The following is an 18,923-nucleotide window of genomic DNA, read 5'->3' as shown; positions in this document are numbered from 1 at the left end:
GAGATACATCAGGTTCAATATCAGGCTTCTACAAAGTGAAAAAAGGTGTGTAGTTTTTTTTTAAATTTTTGCGTAAGCTTGGTTTGAAGGAATTCAAAGGGCATAGTAAAGCATTATTATCAGTAACTGATGCCTCGAGGAAAGAAAATGCAAACACATAGTAAGGAACTTGAAAGCTCTAGCATGACTCATGAAGAAGAGGAAGAAATGCTACATGATATATCAAAATTACAAGAACAAGTGCAACAAATGTCACGCTCACAAAAGCTAACAGAAGCTAAGATAAATGACGTGGAATCTAAGATAAATGGCGTGGAATCTAAGATAAAGGGCATGGAAGCTAAAATGGATGATTCGAAGACAGATTTGAAGAGAGACATGGCAGATTTGAAGACAGACATGGTAGATTTGAAGAGAGATTTGACAAATTTTCTACAAGAAATACATACTAATGGTGAAAAGGTTGTAAAGGAAACTCATGATGCGAACAAAAGAAATGTTAATCATGATTCCATAGACTCTAATGTTGGATCGAAGACCCACCATATTCCAAAAATCGATATGAGGAAGTTTGATGGCAAGGATCCCGCAACATGGATATTACAGATGGAGCAATTTTTCGATCTCAATAATGTGCAAAACACACAAAAGGTACGTATAGAAACTTTATATTTGGAACCAAATCAGTTTGTATGGTATCAATGGCTTTGCTCTCGTAAACAATTTATCACTTGGGCAATTTTTACGGAAGAATTGATAGCACATTATGAGGATACAAAAAGCAACACTTTTTTTATCCAATTGATAAGTCTCAAACAAAAGGGTTCAATAATAGAGCACATTGAGGAGTTCCAAAAATTGAACATAAGGGTAAAAGATATTCCAAAGGAGCATAGGATTGATGTGTTCATAGGGTCTTTAAAGGATAATATCCAACATGATGTTCGCCTTTGGGAACCTGATTCATTAGAGAAGGCATTCAGGTTAGCAAGAAAAATGGAAAGCAAAATTATGGCAACCAGGAAGCATACCACTCACAACTATAAATACGGAAGTGTTGTTGCCCCTAGTCTTCCACAACCTATAAGGTTGACACCTCAACAATTGGAAGAAAAAAGAGCAAAAGGGTTTTGTTACAATTGTGATAGCAAATACACTAAAGGTCATAAGTGTGCTGAGAAGAAATTATTCTACATAGATTGTGAAGAGGAAGAAGAAAAGGAGCAAGAAAGGTCAAAAGAAGAGGATATACTCCAGGAACAAAGCCTAGATGAAGAACAAATAAATCCGACCATATCTTGTAATGCATTGGCAGGAATTACCACTCCTCAAACCATCAAGATAGAAGGACAAATCAAGAAGAAAAAGGTAATAGTGTTGATTGATTCAGGAAACACCCACAATTTTATTCATTGTAAGGTAGCAAAAGAATTGAATTGCTTCCTATATCCAACACCAGAGTGTCAAGTGATGATTGCAAATGGAGGAACAATAAATTGCTCTAGAAAGTGCCATAATATCAAGCTATCCATGGGAGAATATGTATTGACTAGCCCAATGCTTTCCATTCCAATGGGAGGTGCTGATGTTGTACTAGGAGTCCAATGGCTACAATCCTTGGGTACAATAGCTTTTAATTTTCAAGAACTTTTCATCAAATTTTCTATGGAAGGAAAGGAAGTTGAATTAAGGGGTATTGCAGGGAAACCAGGAAAGATAATCAGCTCTAATGGTATGACAAAGCTTCTAAAAAAGGAACAAAGAGGTGTAATTGCACAATTATGTTCGCTAGATGTTTCCACATCGGAATCATCTATTTCTCTAGATCTCCAAAAAGTCCTGGACAATCATTCCAAGGTATTTGAGACTCCCAAAGGTCTCCCACCTATGCGTGATCATGATCATGCTATTCATCTGATTCCAGGAAGTGTTCCTCCAAACATCAGGCCGTACAGATATCCCTATGTCCAAAAGAGTGAAATTGAACGTATGGTTGCAGAAATGCTAAAGGCTGGTATAATTCAACCAAGTCAAAGTTCTTTCTCTGCTCCAGTAGTATTGGTGCACAAGAAGGATGGATCATGGCGCATGTGTCCAGATTATAGGGAGCTCAACAAGCTCACTATTAAAGATAAGTTCCCCATTCCTATCATTGATGAATTACTGGATGAATTGCATGGATCAATTTACTTCACCAAGTTGGATCTTCGTTCAAGATATCATCAAATCAGAATGAAGACTGAAGACATTCCGAAAACAACATTTAGAACTCATGAGGGTCATTATGAATTTTTGGTCATGCCTTTTGGCCTTACCAATGCACCTTCAACATTTCAAGGTTTGATGAATTCTATTTTCAAACCATTCCTTAGAAAATTTGTGTTAGTATTTTTTGATGATATACTAATCTACAACAAGTCTTGGAAGGATCATGTTGAACATGTTGACAGGGTGCTACAACTATTGGAGGAGAAACAATTATATGCAAAAAGATCCAAATGTTTCTTTGGAGTCCAGGAGGTGGAATACCTGGGTCATATTGTATCTCATGAAGGAGTTAAGGTAGACCCTAGCAAAATTAAAGCCATTAAGGAATGGAAAATTCCCACATCCATAAAGCATCTGTGAGGATTTCTCGGGTTGACAGGGTATTATCGCAAGTTTGTTAAGAATTATGGGAGAATAGCAGCACCTCTAACAACATTATTGAAGAAAGATGCATTTTCATGGACTCCGGAAGCAACAAAGGCCTTTGAACATCTTAAAGAGGCAATGTGCCAAGCACCGGTCTTAGCTACACCGGACTTCACAAAAACCTTTATTGTGGAATGTGATGCTTCAGGAAATCGAATTGGTGTTGTTCTAATGCAAGATGAAAGACCCATTGCTTTTGAAAGTCGTCCAATCAAGGGAAAGTTTTTAAGCAAAGCTATTTATGAGAAGGAAATGTTGGCAATACTCCATGCACTTAAGAAATGGTGACCCTACCTAATAGGAAGACACTTCAAGGTAAAAACGGATCATGATAGCCTTAAATACTTTTTAGAACAAATATTATCCTCTGAAGAGAAACAAAAGTGGGTCACAAAGATGTTGGGTTATGACTTTGAAATCATCTACAAAAAAGGGATGAAAAATGTGGTGTCAGATGCACTCTCAAGAAAGGATGAGGATGTAGAAGCATTGTTGTGCGCCATTTCTATTATCCAACCAGATTGGATAAACGAAGCAAGGGAGGAATGGAAGAATGACGAAGAAGTGTGGGCACTTATTCGAAAGTTACAACAATATTCCAGTAAGTCTGATACATTTAGCTGGCAAAATGATTCGTTATGGTACAAAGATCGCTTATACCTCTGTAAGAATTCCCAGCTAAAACAAAAGATTCTTATGGAATTGCACACTTCTCCCTTAGGAGGGCACTCAGGATTTTTAAAAACTTACCACAGGGTTAAGAAGGATTTTTTTTGGGATGGCCTTAAATCAGATATTCAAAAGTTTGTGGCAGAATGTTTGGTTTGCCAACAAAATAAAGTTGAAACAATTAAGACACCGGGTCTATTACAACCTTTATCCATTCCAAGCCAACGTTGGGAGGAGGTTTCAATGGATTTTATCACAGGTTTACCCAAGTCTGAGGGAAAGAGTGTCATCATGGTGGTAGTGACAGACTTACCAAGTATGCACACTTTTGTGCATTATCACATCCATTTAAGGCCAGTACAGTTTCTACTGCATTTATGGAAACAATTCAAAAGCTACATGGAAACCCAAAGATTATTGTAAGTGACAGAGATCCCATTTTCACTGGAAATTTTTGGACAGAATTATTTTCTTGTCTTGGTACTCAGTTAGCTCATAGCTCATCTTATCATCCTCAATCTGATGGGCAAACTGAGATAGTAAACAAATGTTTGGAAGGATATCTTCATTGCTTTGTATCTGATAAACAGACACAATGGGTCAAATGGTTGCCTCTGGCTGAATGGTGGTATAACACTTCCTTCCATACAACAACAAAAATGACCCCATTTATGGCACTTTATGAGTATCAACCACCATCCATCACATCATATTTAAGAGAAAATTCTAAGGTTCAGGCAATGGAACATCACATCGAACATCAACAACAAGTCCTCCAACTCTTAAATGATAACCTGGTGTTGGCACATAATAGAATGAAACAACAGGCAGATCAACATCACAGTGAAAGAAGTTTTGATGTAGGTGATTGGGTATTCCTACGGCTACAACCATATAAGCAAATGTCCCTCAAGCAAGCTAAGAAGGATAATAAATTATCACCAAAGTATTATGGTCCGTACAAGGTGTTGCAAAAGATTGGTACTATGGCATACAAATTGGAGCTTCCTGCAGCTTCTCGATTGCACCCAGTTTTCCACGTTTCATGTTTAAAGAAGGTTATAGGCGACAAGCTCCGAGTTCAAACAATATTGCCAGAACTTGACGAGGAAGGAAAAATTATATTCGAACCGGAAGCAGTCACAAAAACAAGAACTCGACAACTACGAAATCGATCAATTTCGGAGTATCTTATCAAGTGGAAGAACTTATCTGCTGAAGATTCCACATGGGAGGATGAGAATTTTATACAGAAGTATCTAGAACTACTCAAACGTTAAGGACAACACTTTTTTGAAGGAGAGGGGCATGTTGGGTCCCTATAATACTATTGATTACCCCATTACTATTGTAGTTATATCCCTTATTAATATTGTTGTGCCCCTATTGCCCCCATATTGTTATTATTGTGCCACATAGAATCCATCTATTGTTATTTTTGTAGCTTTATATTATTATTGTTAGGTCAACTGGGTTATATTGTGACTCCTTAGACTCCTATATATAGAAAGGAGGTTTTGTCATTTGTATCATCGAAGAATTGTTCATTTATGTAATGTAAAGGAGGTTGCCCCCTCGAAGAGGCTGAATTCTAAGGGGTTGATCTATCTTTTCTATCTTTTCTTGAGCCGGTTTCATAACATAGAACAAAAAATAATTTCACCATAATTGCATTGTGAAACATGATACTATCAATCATGGTCATCTATATCAACTATATTCAAACACTATCTACCATGGTCATAAATAGTCAACCAAGGTTAATCTTATACATCCATCATTAACACAGTTTTCTATAGTCAACCATGGTTAATATTGGTCAACCATGCTAAACCATAGTCAACATAGTCAACCATAGTCAAATGTTATCTCCATTTTCATATGTTCTCAACGCATGCTCAACCTATCAGAGGACATATGGGGCTAAAATGGATGTTAAAAGAAAACTTGTGTTTGGTGAATCTAAAATCCAATGGCCCATATAATTAGTTAATAATAAATAGTTTGAAATATAAAAATAAATGAAAATTATTTCTCATGTCTCCATTTGACATTATTTAATAAATTTTATGAAAGACAAGGGTTTCACTAAAGATGAGTTTTTAGGGCCATGAGTTTTGGCCCTTCTATAGCTTGTAGGAACCCTATGGCTTGTGGGAACCAGATCTAGGCAAGGGTTTTATTATATAGATGCCAATGCTTTCATTCTGTGTTTTCACCATAGAATTGTTTCTTTTGATGGGTGAGTGCTCTAGTGCTGAGAGGGATCTGACATCGACAAAATAGTGGGTATGGCTGAAATAGGGCATTCACTACGCAACAATTGAGGTGGAGGTCATATGAACGAAACTGCTCTGACAAATTTCCTGTTGTGAAACCTTTTTCCATTCCAAGGTGTTCTAAAGTGAAGACCTCATTACAGAGAAGGTATCTCCTCTATTAGAAGAGATGTTGAGGCTTAGTCTCAAGTCTTCCCAATACAATGGTGGGTTCCAACAGTTTTAGTCACTAGGGTTCAAAAGGGAGAATCATAATTCAAGATCGAGGTTTTTAAAGAGTCAAGGCCAAATAGAACCCTAAGTGGTTGCCATCACATATGCAAGAGACATGGACAAGAGTAAAATATGGATTCCTTGGAGGAGGTGGATTACGGGGATAGTGATTGGATTTGCTTGGAAACATCTCAGTTGGATGAGGAGTTCTTGGAGTTCAGAGACTATGCATTGAGTTAAGCGACTCCAAAATTCCTAAAAGAGGCATGTGCTCCTGGAGAAAATTTACTTAGGTAAGAAATAAATAATATCTATCAGTTGATTGCAACTTTATTTATCCCTTGCTGAGGCACTTACAATTCACCTTCTAACTTGCAACTCACCATATAAGTTTAGTTTCCTTGTAAAAGTTTATTATTAAGAATATATATATATATATATATATATATATATATTCTACTCTTTTCTTTAAAATATGATTCTAGAACCATTTTATAATTGGTATTACATGTAATCATCATTACCATTATTATCCTCTCTACCTTTATAGTAAACTTTTAATGAGACTATGGGAATAGGCATGTATATCCTTCAAATATCATTTATAATATTATGGGAATATCATATACCAGACTTAATTTATATTCGAACTAACCTTAATAAACCATATAAATGGTCAATCTCACATTTTATTTTTGAATGTTGTACTATTTAATTGTATGTCCTTCACTAAGGTAAAGTATTTACAAATATCTTATGAATTCTCCAGATTGTTCTATTGTTACACATGATACATTGTTGAAGTCGCTAGGTATGTTTTCTTTGACCTACCAAACATATATTTGGGATTAAATCTCGTGTGATCAATGGTGGAAAAATGGCTAGGCTTTCTTGTATACTTAGTAACTAACATGTGAAGTACAACTTCACTCATTTCTTTTTCTTTCTTTCGTCACTTTCATTGCTCTACAACTAGGGTTCTAAAGTTTATTTGCATTGATGTTTCTCACACAATTTTCTAATATGAGGATATATTTAACAACTGTGGTAATAATGTTTCACCTATCTTATGGAATCAATTGCTTTTCTAGCTTACAACAACTAATAATAAAGGTAAAAAGGATTCAAAGACCTTTCTTTGGTGTTGTTGAGTTATTTATCAATAAATACCTACTATTTGTACATTAATGTTACATAAACTCAGTTTTAATACAATTCTTATCTGTTGGTATTTTGCAGGTTAGTAGAGGGCGCTCTCTCTTGAGAATCTACTTTTGTGCTTCCCTCTCAAAGTTTTTATTTAACCTTATTAGGGTATCTTGAGAATCTACTTTCATGCTTCCCTCTCAAAGTTTTTATTTAACCTTATTAGGGTATTTTTCTAGCTCAAATAGCTTTTGGCAATAGGGTTTCCAGTTTTTCTTTAACCTCCATATAACGTCAAATTTCTTTGGTGAGTTCCGTTCTCTCCTAGTTCCATAGATAATGTGACTCACCTTCACTTTTACAAGATAAATATGGCTAAGACCCATTTCACAATTCTTCTTTTCTTATAGAATGTTTGTACCCATTATCGATATTGAAAAAGCGTTTCAAATCCTTGGCGACTTGTTTCCATATGGTGAGTTTTTCTATGCTTATTTTAAGGAATTTCGTTGAATAATATTATAGAGGAAATTCCCGTGGAATTCTAGAGGTGTTGAGTCTTAAATTACAGCTCAAGTTCTTTTAGTTTGGTTAAATATAGATTATTTTTGTTTTCTTTTCACATTCTGAACGAAGGTTTATTAAACGGATAATTTTTCTTTGGTGTCTATATTTCGTATTCTTATGGATATCTTCCAATTGGATTAGGTTCTCGTTTTCGAATTTCTCTTTTCGTTTACATGAATTCTTTGTTTCTACCTTCTATATATATACACTGCAATTTACATGAGGTCATAAGTACCTCATTTACATTATAAGAAATTACCTCATTTACATTTTATTTTTCTTATGGTTCTATTACCATATTTTCAACAAAATTTTGATATATTTGTTTTAAATAATTAACGTCATAATGTTCTTTATTAAATTCTTTTATAATTCTCTTTTCTTGCATAGTTTTTTTCTAACTTATATTGCTAATACCAACCATCTAAAAGTTGCAGTTCTAAGGCATTTCTACATCAGAGTTAGATTTATTTTTTATTGGCCAAGAAACAAAACATACTAAAGCCTTTATTTTTTTATTTTTTTCTATTTAGAATAGAGAATTATATGAACATGAACCTAATAATTGTTTTTCTCCTTATATTGTTTTATAGAAAATGACTATGTAAAATTAATAGAGTAACATTGTATACATTTATAAACTATACATATCTAGTTTGGGTATCACATATATACATTTATAAACTATTTTCTATAATTTGTACTAGATATATTTATTCATATGAGTAAATCATTCATTATATCAAAGTAATCTTCTAATATCCTATACCAGGTTATATATATATATATATATATATATATATATATATATATATATATATATATATTACGTTCTATTCGGGAAAATTTTGCTTCTAGCTAATATAATGAATAAAATTTCTAATCTATGGAATAGTTCTCTGCAACACAGTTTGTATTCTTGGTTCCCCATTTTTGTATGAGTTCTCAATCATTCATAGCAATGTCTTTTTCCTTTTATCGTATCATGCATACTGTTTTCATTGTACAAAATAAATAGGTAAAGCATGACATTATGAGACTTCATAAAAAATAAAGTAGATATAATATATAACCAGATTCTTTTCTCTTTTGTCAAGTAAATAAATATAAAAGTTAGAAATACCAACTTGAAATAGTTTCCTTGGGAAATTAATAGTCAGTTATTTAAATCTTCCCAACCTTTACATTGCAAACAACTAATGCCCCCCTGAGCATACCAGGCTTGCAAATTCTGTTTATGAATTCTACTTGTTTCTCTTCAGTATCTTCTACTCTCGGAATGAGACAAAAGAAAGAATAATTTTTTTAATTCCAACCCATATACCACTCTTTTGGTGGTTAATAACTATCTCCACCTCACCAACAGGTGGAAGGTATTTATCAGCTCATTAATGAGCTTTTGTCTCCCACTCTTAAGGACAACTACTTGTCTTCTAGGAAATAATTAATTGGCCAATATCATAATTCCTCAATTAAATCTAATCATTCAGATTAAATGCATAAGGTTTCTTAATGGGTAATAAATATTCCATAGTAATTTGCAACCTTATATTTTTCAGTCATTTGTACTCAACAAATGATTTTCCAAATTTTTCTTTATTCACAAAAATAAAACATAATAAATACAAATTTACAATCAGTTATTATCAGTAATAAATCAATGATAACTAAAATGTCCAATTGTCCTTCCGAAAGTAACATATGTAACCAAAAACACACAAATGCACATTTAATTACAAAAATGATCATGCCAAGGGATATCACAACCTCCCTTGCTTGAATTTGACATCGTCCTAGTGTCAAAACAACAATTTCTAGAATAAATTCCAATCTTTCATCCAAACAAATAAGGATATGCTTTTTTCAAAGCATCCTCCAACTCCCAAGTTTCTTCTTCTAAACTGAAATGTTTCCATTGAGCCTTCAGTTGTGCTACATTTCTATTCTGGAGCGTGACTACCCTTTGGTCTAGAATATGCAATCGTCTTGCTACGAACTCTCCCTCTGATTCCACCTGTACAACATTCCAATCAATTACATGAGATGGGTCATGTACATACTTTTTCAAAAAAGATATATGAAACACATTATGAATTTTAATATTGGATGCTAGGGCTAGATGATAGGCTACAAGTGTAATTTTGGCCAACATCTCACAAGGTCCACAATATCTAGGTGACAACTTAGCATAGTGTGAAGTCTGAGTGTGTTTTTCTTGGGCTTGACTTTTAAATACACATGATATCCCACACTAAACTCTTTCAGAACTCTTTTCAAGTCACAGGGGCTTCACTGGGGGAGAAATACCATACCACATGCATTCATATTGGGGGATATATAATGAGGAAAAAATGACATAATATATTGAGCATATAAAGTGGGGTAAAGGGTTTTTATATTCATGGGTATAAACAATGGAGCTCAAAGTTAATGAAAATATATAAAGGGGACTAAAAATGTTAATGAAAATAATGGATAAGTACAATATCTAGTGAAAGTAGGGGTTTTTTAAATTGGGAAGGTATATTGGGTTCATATTGGTAGGGGTTTAAATAATGTTATTTTAGAGGTATTTTCCAATATGTAGTGAAATTAAGGGTATTGTTTAGTATGCCACAAATTCATGTGATATGTCATAGGTTCATTGAGTGAAGCCCCTGTGTTTCAAGTCTGCATAGATTTTCTGACAATCTTGGGCTGTTTTCAGATTTTGTTCAACTTGCTTGACCACTTCTTCCATTTCCTTTAACATGCTTGGTCCCAAGACTAATCTATCTTCAAGATGATACAAAATTAGGGGTACATTACATCTTCTCCCATACATCACTTTGAAAGGGCTCATTTTCAAGGACATTTGATACCCATTATTATAAGCAAATTATGTTGAGTGCAAATAATCCTCCCATTTAGTTTGTTTGTCCTTAATATATCCTCCAAAATATGATTGGTCCTTTCTGTTTGCCATTAGTTTAAGGATGATAAGATGTACTAAAGTTTAACTTTGTTCTCATACCTTCAAACAAACCTTTCCAAAACTTGGATGTGAACTTTTCATCCATATCTGAGATTACAACTTTAGGTATCCCATGGAGTCTAAAAAATTCTCTCATGAATATTTATGCAATGTTTATGGCTTTAAAAGTGGATTTTATAGGGATAAAGTGTGCTACTTTACTGAGCTTATCAACCACAACCATAATGGATTCATGTTTCCTCCTAGTCTTTGGTAGTCCAGTAATTAAATCAATTGAAATTGTCTCACATTTCCATTATGGAATGGGTAGCGCTTGCAGCAACCCAACAGGGTTTTGATGAGAAGCCTTAACTTGTTTACACTCAAGACACTTAGCCACATATTTTGTTCTCCCATTTTTCATATTTGGCCAATCAAAATCCTTTCTCAACACAATAATCAACTTTTTGTAGCCAAGATGGCCAGTTGTTGGCTTTTTGTGCAACTCATTTAAGACAACAATTTTCATATTTATATCTTAGGTATATAAATTATGCCTTTAAACAACAAGATATCTTAGATATCTATTGAGAAATCATTCCCTGCCTTATCTGATGTTTTTTCTTTTTGAATTTTTCCTTAATTTTTAGGTATTCTTAATCATAATTTGCAGTTATTTTGACTTGATATATTAAGTTTGTTGACTATCTTGTTGCTGATGTAGCACAAATTTGATTAATTTTTTTTCTTAAAACATCAACTATTATGTATAATCTCAAAATCATATTCACTAATAAATGCTAACCATCTTGCTTGTTTAGCTTTTAGGTTAGGTTGACCAAATAGATATTTGAGACTAACATTATCTGTCCTCAACTAAAACTTTCTTCCTATAAGGTAATGTCTCCACATTTTGAATGCAGGAATGATGGTTGCTAGTTCTAGATCATGAGTAGCATATTTTTTCTCATTCTCTTTCAGTTTTCTAGATTCATAACAGATAACATGAGCATATTACATCAAAAATCCTCCTAGAGCTTCCTTATATGCATCTATACATACCACAAAGTCCTTATTGGGATCAACCAATTTTAAAATTGGAGTTGTGGTCAAGAGTTCTTTTTGTTTATAAAAATTGTCTTAACACCTTTGACTCCATTTGTTGGGGAAATTATATGTATTATAATTCCAACATTAAATTATCAATTTGGGGCTTGTAAGCTTCGAGGCACAAGCACAAGTAAAGCGGGATCAGAGAATCTATCCTAAACTAGACTGAGAAATCAATTTAATATCTAAGTACAAAATTTCTATTTATAGTTTGAAAATAATAAAGTGAGGAAAACATGCTCAAACAATACGAATAAGAAATTCTAATCATTGTGCAAACAAAACTAACCCTAATCAATCATAAACCAAGCAATCCAAATTACTATTTAAATGATTTTAATCTAAATGGAAATTTCAATCTAAATAATAAGATCTATTTAATCTAAGTACAAGAATCTTAAATCAATCAAGATTTATTTAAAATGATACCAAACTTATGCTAAATCTTAATTCCAATTCACTCTTGTTCAAATGATCTTAAACTAAGAAAATGGACAAACAAGACTTCGACTAATCTAATTCCCGCGATTCATAAAACAAATCAAATAAGTATTCAAACTCACCTCTATCATCACTTTGCAATTGCTTCAAAAGAAACTAAGTAAACCAAGATTCTAATTGACATGCTTTCAGATATAAAAGACTACAAAATAAGAAACTATTTTATCCTTAGATTACTTTAATAAAACTCAAGAAACCATTCAAACATAAACACATTGACTAATGGTTCTACAAATAACTAATTACAATTATAATGAATTTCAAAACTAAACTACAACTCCAAACAATGATTTAATGGTATCGTTGCATTGCTTTCAAATACTTGATTGCCAAAACACAATGTTACAAGAAATTATAGTGAATCAGTAAGGTACATAATCAATTTCAATTCATATCTAAAATAAATAGAGTTATCGATCTCTTGTTTATCTAATTAAGAAGCACCTTTAATTATTCCAATTGTAAACCTATAACAAATGGATTATTCATGCAATAAAATCATAGATCAACACCATTCATTAGCTTTCAACGAGTTGGAGATGATAAGTCTATTTAATTTCAAGAAAACAAATTTAAGCATTCTACTTTACAAGAATTCTAAAAGATCTGAACACACAACCCTCATTCAATTTTCCATGCTGACTGTATTACGTATTCAATTCAAAAATCCAAACCCTCTTCTAAATCAAAGCTATTATAACCAAACTCAAGAAACCTTTCACAACAAGCATTACACTTCAACTTCAATTCAATCTTATTCTAATCATGCTATGTTCCAGAACCATCGAACTCAATTACAACTGATATTCATTTCACTACTCTTGAGCATTCCTCACACAGGGATAACATTATAGAAATCAATCTTGAAAAGAAAACACCAGAGCATAAAACCAATTTTGTTGTTAATATTATGATATGGTAATTAACCCCTGTATGTGTCGTGATTAAGGATATTCTCAAACATTCTGCAGTTTGAAACCATTCATGCATTATAAATCATCATTCAATACCATCCTTGTTGGTCTTTTGATGATTAAAGAATCAGATCTATCAGATTCAGTTCAAACCTACGAAATTGAGTAGATGTTTTAAGTACAAAATAAAGATAATTATTTTGAGATCTAAGTAGTAACTTTCTTAAGTAACCTTCACACTTCTAACTATTGATCAAATGTAATTCCTATTATCTATATTAACTGCAGAACTTGTTCCCAGGGTGTCGTTGGCCCTTTCCACTCTCGGAACAAGTTTAAATTAATGCAATACTCTTTTAAAAATTAGGAACACATTAATACTTATGGCAGATTGAGTGGAGAATCAAATTTTTATATTAAGATTCAAAAATAAGTGCCAATGCCATATGCCAATACTGTCTGAGATAAAACTTCTTACAGAAATACCATATGCTCATTCCCTTCCTAGCGTACATGTGGAGAATTGACTTTATACAGAGCTGTCGATGAAAACAAAGCATAACTATTTGACTATCAAAAGAAAATACAACAACAGGCTAAAGGAGGCCGCATGCAATATTCTGGAGAGCATTCGAATGGGTGACGATTGGGTTTATCCTAAACATGGCAAGGATGGAGGAACTGTTTCCCTATTTAACACAAATAAATTCATCAAATCTTGGTCATCCACGTAGTTGTGACTGAAACAGCCAAACCCAGAATTCGACACTATTTCTGTACTTAAGTTTCCCCTGATCATAACTCCTTCATGGTAATGAATTTTGACAAACGGTTTCTAGGTTACATGAATGAGGGTATTCTGAACAAAAATTGTGTATCAGAATCCAAATATTCTTCTCAATTTGATCACAAATTTGATATTTCACCTACAAGAATTCTGCATTTCGTACTTAACCTGTAAAAACTAGTTTAATTGACTTGTGGGGAATTTCAGAATGGAATCCTGTGACAAATGAACTTAGAAAAACCTTCATTATAAAATCATGGAAAAATCATCTCTAATCATTGAAAATTCAAGAAAACTAATGATAATTAACCAAAAAATGTAATACGTGAATTGGCTGCAAGTTGTCGAATTACAGTATGAAATGAGTTAAAAATGTCAAAGTTTAGGTTATGAAATAGTGGTACTGTGTGATGGAACAATGGGTGTTTTCTTTTAGTTTATCAAAATTTTCTTGACACTTTTTTCTCCATTCAAACTTGATTCCTTTCTTCTATAAAGAAGTAATTGGATATGCAAGTTTGAAAAATCCCTCTATAAATCTCTTATAATAGCATGCAATTCCCATAAGGGATCTGATTTCCTCTACATTTTTAGGTACTAGCCACTCCATTATTTCCTTTATCTTTTTTAGATCAACAACAATCCTTTATTTTGATATTACATGTCCTATATAATGAATTTGTTTATGGTAAAATGAAAACTTGTTGAATTTAACATATAATTCATTATCTCTAAGAGTTTGAAGGACCATTTGTAAATGTTGGTCATGCTCTTGTTTACTCTGCAAGTATACCAAAATATCTAGGAATGGTTTAAGTACACTATTTAGGAGGAACATGAAAGTAGTCAGTGCATTAGTGAGCCCAAATGGAAATACTACAAATTCATAATGCCCATAACGTGTGTGAAATGTTGTTTTGTGCATATCTTCATGCTTAATTATAATTTGATGATATCTTGATATAAGATTGATTTTAGAGAAAACAAAAGCTCCCCTCACTTTATCAAACAAGTCATATATCCTAGAAAAGGATATTTGTTTTTTAGGGTCATTTTATTAAGTTGCCTGTGTTATAGACGAATTTTTTGCACTTGTTGCAGGTGTCACACTTAAGTGTCGCACTTTCTCTATTATGTCACACTTGGGTTGCTTGATATACTTGAGTTATATTGTTATCCTGGACCTATTGGCCCATAAAACGAGTTAATAATCATATTTTATCAACTTTAAATCATCCCCCACAAATCTTTAATCATTCTCTTTCTAGTAGTACAAGGCAAACTAGAAACTGAGGTCAAAATCCTTGATTCTAGGGTCAGCGCAAGTACCATCACTATGTCCCTGCACCCTAGACCAGTTGAAAAACTGAGAAAAAGCATTGCCAACATAATCTTCCATTTATTGCAGGTGCATTGGTTTTGGATGTTCAGGAAACAAGATATTTTATCTCGAAGATTCCACTTCTAGAATATTCTCAAGAAGTTTCAACCATTTGCTATAAAAAATGACCTCGAACTCATATGATCATGGGATTACCTTCCTCTCTTAAATTTATTTTCCACCTTTCATGGATCTCAACCCTAGATTGGTAAAACCCAATACTACCATTTCATCATATAAATTTAGCCTCTTCTAAGAGCTCAGGGTTGGCTTTGGAGGAGCTTACCTGCATCCTTATGTTGCTGGATTGAGCTTAAAGACATATCACTTATTCTCTTTGGGTGGAAGAGTGGATATTACCTTGAGACAAACAAAGGAGTACATTAGTTGGGGAGACATCTACAAGTTATTGATAACTGGGTTGTAACTTCTCCTAATCCATTTAATGCAAAGTTATCTTATTTCCTTATACATTTGTACCATATATGATTATAATTGTATTTCTGTTAAACTCACATGGACAGCAAGACTAGTATGAAAGATAAATCAGTGAGTGCATTTTTTATTAACAATAGATGTACATTTATAATACAATGTTGTGACTCTTGGGTTTCAGATCCCAAGGTATCTTGGACTGCTTAGTCTTTTCGGCTTCCACACTAACCCTTTAGGATTAGGTGTCCAACATTCCCCCCCTTAATCCGAAGGGTTATGTATGAGTCCAAGAAGAGAGATGTAATACAAAATGTGCAAAAATGCATGGCAGCACTAGGCTGAATGTTCTCTATGAAATGTTGGTAAAAAAGGGCGGTGGTTTAAGGATGACCACCAACACTGGAACGCTTAGTGCAGTTCCCGGAACTCTTCCAAAACTGGCAAGAAACTGAAGTTTTCTGCTAGAGGAAGTGTTCTCAATCTGTGATGGTTTAAGGATGACCAACAACTCTGGAATGCTTAATGCAATTCCTGGAACTCTTCCAAAACTGGCAAGAAGCTGGTGTCTTCTGCTAGAGGAAGTGTCCTTAATCTGTGATGGTTTAAGGATGACCAACAACTCTGCTGGAACTCTTCCAAAACTGGCAAGAAGCTGGAGTCTTTTGCTAGAGGAAGTCCCAGATTGCCAACTGAAGGCATGTTCAGGCATCTTGTCTCTGGCTACAACTCTGAAACTGGTGTGGCAGGTTGTGGCTCAGGCTCGCTTGATGTGACTTTGAAGCTTGTGGATGACCATCATTTCCCCCCCTGTCAGATACAAGGTGAGAAGATGGAGAAAACTCAACTGCAAGACTGTTCAATACTCTGGAACAAGTTCTAACATGTGTTTGGAATATCTTCTTGGTTGTTGATGCCCATTGCCAAGAAGCGATCCATCCAAGATGAATCTTTGTTCTTGCAGGACGTTTGTTTCTGAAGCATCTGTGTGAAGAATGGTTGGTTTTATGACAGTGCTTACATGGATGAAGATCAAAACAGTGATCTTTCAAATGGCCAACTCGATCACAGTGTTGGCATTTCACAATCTGTTGTTGTTGTTGCTGCGGTGAAAGAGGAATAGAATCTGGAACAGCTGAAACTGAACTGTCATAAGGAGCAAGTGAACTGTCATGAATGAATCCAGCAGTTTGAAACTGAATGGGCTTAGCATAGTCTGGAATATGAAAGGACAAGTCCTTGTCATATCCAAGACCAGTTCTGTGCTTGTTGTGGACAAGCTGTTCCCAAGGCCTGATGATGGGCTTGGGAAGTGCAGACTGAGTTTCTGCATCTGCATTTACAATTGCTGCTTTATTTGAATGAACAGTAACATTATTGACTTGCTGTTTATGGGAGTCTGTTTCAATCTTCTGAACAGAAACAGGTTCAGAATGATGACTCCATTGCTGTAGTTCTTCTTGCTGTAGCTTTGTCTCCAACTGCAAAAACTCAATATTTTCCTGTGCATTTTGTAGACATGTTTGAATTTCTGAGAGAAAATCCTTACTGATTCTGACTGTCCCATCAACAGTGGAAAAGATTAGACTATTTAGTAACTGTAATGCATCATCAATTTGCTCCATTTAATGACAATGTTGCACAAATATCTCATACAATGCCAAATAACCGCAACTTTAAAGAATATAAATAGCCCCCAATGCTTATGAACTTTGAACTCTTGTCGTTCCAATTAATCCTGCAATTGATGAGGATGCCCTTTTAACAGCTCAGTCCACATTAGTAGAAAGGTCTCAGTTATTTGATGGAATGGATGAGGATGGAAATCTTCGAAATACCAATGGACATGATACAGATGGAGATGCTGGTTATTTTGAAAAATAATGCAAAGTGGCACCTTCTAGTAATGACAAACAGCAATGCTATAAGGGAAGGTGCAATCAGTGGTAAACAAGGAACCCCAGATTAGATTGTGCGTCTTTTGAGCATTATATACGTTATAGAATTCATCGAGCCCTGAGTGGATGTATACGGCACTGATCTCAAAAATCCTTCGAAGATTTCTGCTACTATTCGGTCGATCCAGGTTCTCCTTAGTCTTTGATTCTGATTCAAAGCCGTCGATTGCTTAAGGAAGCAATACGCCTAGTTACAAGAGTCTCTTCTGCACCGAATTATTTTGGACTATTGCTTCAGAAATTTCGAAATTTCGACGTTGGATAAAATCGCGTGCCCCTGTCTTGGGCCACTTGGTTCAGGAACAAAACAATGTCACTATCTTAGGTAAACTATGGCTACAAACCAAATATTCCTCAGAAGGTTGAATCGGTAATTTTCTGTCACAGACACAAACAGAAGATCGGGTTTGGTTCCTGATGTACAGAGCTGCAAAGATCCGATTACAGGAAACCCAATCCAATGCGAAGACAGTCGTAGTTAGGATAATTACTTCACTGTGTCAAAGTTTCGATGTGGGACGAAGACGGTGATACTTTGATCACAAATTAGAACAATAATCCAACCAATTGTAGAAATTCATTGTCACCCAATACAGAATCTATCAAGCCTTCGTTGTGGTTTTGAAATGCTTCATAACAAATACCGATCCATAGAATGCGCTATTCACTGCCAGAACAAAGCTTGGTTTTCAAGAAGTTGTGCGCATAACAGAGTTTAGTCTTCAAATATGAATTAACTCGATTAATATACCATGTAATATACAACCAATACTAATTTGAGCCGGTGCATTCACTAAGGAAAATTAATTTCAAATGCTCATATACACTTCACATATAAACTCAACGCACCATGATATGATTCACGCTCTACATGATATATCGACTTTACACAAATGGCATTGATACTGGTGTCCAACTCCAGAGGCGGCATACATCTAGCGTCAAAGGTTCTGCTTCTGCACCACAGACAGGTGGATCATGCATCAGCATGGCATAACATCTCCTGGAAAAGGTACTCCAGGGAGTTTGACTCTAAAGCAGAATCAGCGTTCGGAATCCAGTGGTAGGATAGGAAGAGGTATGATTTCAACCAAAGATCTTCAGCTACAACTGAAAGGCAAGACAGGCGCACAAGGAACAAGGACAGGCCTGACCGTCCGGTTTGGACTCCTCGTCGTCGTTCGGATGGCTCTTCTGTTTCAGATGCATCTCTCAGTCACAGTGAAATTCCGCTACCCAGATTTAATAGGGTCTCAAACAGCTCGTCGGTCAAATGCTACTTCTGGTGCTATAGCTTCCTGGAACAACACATCAACCAA

The 18,923-nt window shown here is 34.6% G+C and overlaps 1 pseudogene; it reads right to left on the bottom strand.

Moving 5' to 3' along the window:
* LOC149140735 (ABC transporter C family member 10-like) overlaps positions 1 to 18,535 on the bottom strand; it is a 36,090-nt pseudogene extending 17,555 nt beyond the window's left edge.
* Between the last annotated feature and the right edge of the window lie 388 nt (positions 18,536 to 18,923).

The sequence above is a fragment of the Pinus tabuliformis genome, chromosome X (genome assembly GCF_031772625.1).
Source record: "Pinus tabuliformis cultivar Carrire ecotype Pingquan chromosome X, CPIR1, whole genome shotgun sequence".
NCBI lineage: Eukaryota > Viridiplantae > Streptophyta > Pinopsida > Pinales > Pinaceae > Pinus > Pinus tabuliformis.
Note: the sequence above shows the minus strand (reverse complement) of the source record. Positions and strands in the feature narration are given on the sequence as shown.